The sequence below is a fragment of the Lissotriton vulgaris genome, chromosome 1_1 (assembly GCF_964263255.1).
Source record: "Lissotriton vulgaris chromosome 1_1, aLisVul1.2, whole genome shotgun sequence".
In the NCBI taxonomy this organism is placed as follows: domain Eukaryota; kingdom Metazoa; phylum Chordata; class Amphibia; order Caudata; family Salamandridae; genus Lissotriton; species Lissotriton vulgaris.
In genome coordinates, this window is record NC_141685.1 from 1,977,360,081 (window position 1) to 1,977,363,298 (window position 3,218).

Sequence of the window (3,218 nt, forward strand, 5' to 3'; positions counted from 1 at the left end):
GTGTGGCGAGCAGCGCGCGCGTGTGTTTAAACAACAACAGGGGTTGAAAAGCAGCAGTAGAGGATGAAACCGGTCCGAAATAGAACCGGAGGGGGGCATAGTGCAGGGTGAAGAGAGAAAGAGATTACCAAGAGAGGTAAAGCTTAGTAGGCATATATATATACACATAAATTCAACGTTATATCAAAGAAACATAAGCTTAAGTATATAAGAATTAGTAAAACATGCAGTAAAGCTTATAGGGGGACATTCCCAATATAATAGTACCCTTATAAGGTAAATATATAATGAAAGGTATTAAGTAATTCTGAGGATAAGGAAGAGCTACTTATCTTTCTGAGCAGCAGCAACAAAGAAGGCTGAGAGATCGTTTCTAAGAGACTTTATTCTTACTCAGAATGTTCATTGAAGTTCTATATTCTTCAATTGTTGCTACTGAGCTGTGGTAATAAAGGAGATTTGCATAATATGGCCTCCGTGTCGTGCCATAAAATCCAGTAACCCATGGCAATATACAATTGGCTGAAGATGTCTGGATAGCTAGAAGCCTTTAGGTTACTATATGATGATTGCTCTACGTCTGCTGACATCTTGTCACTAGACCATGAAGTGTAGAAGATTGACATTTAGAAATGTTTCACAGTAAGCCATTATCTCAAGACTTCTCTACATATGATGACATTTAACAGTAGCCTGTTGCCTAAAGTTTGTTAGCCACTGTTTGAAGATTGCTTGACACCTAGTAACCTTTGGCAGCAGAACATCACATAAAGATTGCTTGTCACGAGTGAGAATCAGTAGGACGCCATCTTGTGAACATTGCTGGTCCCTAACGCCCTTTGGCAGTGTGGGGTCACATTAAGACTGCTTTATATCGGGTGTTGGCGTACGAGTTTAGGGGACAGCGACGGGTAAAGGCTGAGAGGACGCAGTAGAGAGGGATGCTTTCTCTTTCGTGTTGTTGGGCTAAACCTCTCGCCATGACTCTGAAGCAGAGTCGTGATCGGCTCTACAGTACCCGCTGTTGTGGGTGCTGTCATGTGCGCACGGGCTCTATCATTCTTGGCACTTGGTACATGGTTGTGAACCTGTTGATGGGCATCTTGCTCACTGTAGAGGTGACACACCCAAATACAGTGCCAACAGTTGATATTCAGTATGAGGTTATGGGCAACTACTATACATCTGAGCGAATGGCTGATAATGCTTGTGTTCTCTTTGCCATCTCCCTTCTCATGTTTACAATCAGTGCCATGATGGTGTACGGGTCAATCGCTCATCGAGGAGGTTGGCTGATTCCATTTTTCTGCTATCAACTCTTTGACTTTGCACTCTGCTGCCTTGTAGCCATAAGCTCTCTTACATACTTGCCAAGAATTAAAGACAATTTAGAACAGTTGCCTGATTTCCCATACAATGATGACCTGCTATCTCTGGACTCCAGCTGTCTTTTGTTTATTGTCCTGGTGTTTTTTGTTTTCCTAATAATTTTAAAGGCCTATTTGATTAACTGTGTGTGGAACTGCTACAAATATATCAACAACCGAAATCTGCCAGAGATAGCGGTCTACCCTGCTTTTGAAGCTCCTCCTCAGTATATTCTTCCATCTTATGAAATGGCAGTCAAGATGCCTGAAAAGGACCCCCCCCACCTCCTTACATACCTGCCTAAAGCGATTGTGCTTTTGACAGTGATTGTCTGTTACTTGTGGAGTGGATTTGTTTTTCATTTATCCTGCAAGCTGCTTAAATAAGTGGTGTTTAGGAGACATTCATATTTTTGCATTTATTTTCAACAAACACTTAATAGTAGCCCTGGAATAAATATTTTCTCATTTCTTAAAAAAAAAAAAGACTGCTTTATATCTAATGATATTTGGCAGCAGGGCATCATGCAAATATTTTTTTTTCACATCTAATGATGTTTGCCAAAATGTCCCTATATGAACATTCTTAGTACCTAATATTTGTCATGAGGGTGTCTGGTAATTGTTAGCCAATCAGGACCATTTGTTAGTGGGCAATCGTGTGAAAATTGCTTGAGATGAAATTATACTTGGCAATAGGCCATCACCCAAAACTGATTGACAAATAAAACACGGGGAGAAAATGTCACGCCATATTTTTTTGATAAACGGATCTGAAATAATATAACTTAGCCGGCCTTCAGAAAAAAAATAAAACATCTGAGTGTTTACCTCGTTCTCTTAAGTCTTGCTCATGCTAGGCTTTTCACGCATGAGAAATAAAAGACATCAAAGTGCAGACTTATACTGCACGTGTGCACTGAAGTTGCTGCAAGACTCCTTCAGCTTGTCCTGTCACAGCAAATAAACCATTTTGTGGGTGGAGACTGCGCCCGGCATGCATGTATATGTTGTTGCCCCATCCCTAAAAAAACACAATATCTATTTTTGAGGCAGCTCAGTGATGTCTGAGCATCTTTCCGGTATTTTACTTTTGCTGCCGACTCTCAAATAATTTGTAGAGGAACGATCCTAATTACCAGTCTACCGTGCAACAGAGCCTGAGCTTGAGGGGCCCCCTTAGAGCTGGGGGCCCCCCCGCACTGCGTGGTCTGCGGGGGCTATTGTTACGCCCCTGCCGCTAAAACGGCGATAATGGGCTTGCTAATATGCCTTATAAATTTCCAATAGAAGCCCAGGTTAGATATGCAGGACATCTAACCTGGGCTTCAAATGGAATTCTATAACGCATATTAGCAAGCACATAATAGCGGTTTTAGCTGCAGTTTCCTGCCGCTAAAACTATGATCATTTTAACGAGGTTCTTGCTAATATGCCCCATAATCCGGGTGGATTTACACTGCTTTAACTTAACTGCCTTTGGGCTGACAGTTCAAGGGTCACTAATTTGTGGTGGAGCTTCCACTTTGCCAAACACTAATTAATGGCCTTACGCCACTTCGTGTTACACAAGCAAAGAAAAGGGTGTAAAAGGCTTTGCTTTCTTTTTCATCTTTTTTTTATACCAGTGCAATCGGTCTGTTTAACGGCATTAGGTGTTCACGGTAGGGTGGTAAGTCAACATTTGCATACTCAATTGTTTTATTAAATATTTATTGTTATATACACATACAATTGTAATGTAGTAATTTGCAAAAGGAGAACTAAAGAGGCAAAATTAAGGTCAAAGCATAGATCCTGTAGGCAAAATGATAGACAAGATACATTTTCTATTACAAATTTCTAAAACTA

At 40.8% G+C, this 3,218-nt stretch overlaps 1 pseudogene; it reads left to right on the top strand.

Moving 5' to 3' along the window:
• The first annotated feature begins 898 nt into the window (after nucleotides 1-898).
• On the top strand, nucleotides 899-1,817 carry LOC147751469 (lysosomal-associated transmembrane protein 4A pseudogene; annotated as a pseudogene).
• The last annotated feature ends 1,401 nt before the right edge of the window (nucleotides 1,818-3,218 follow it).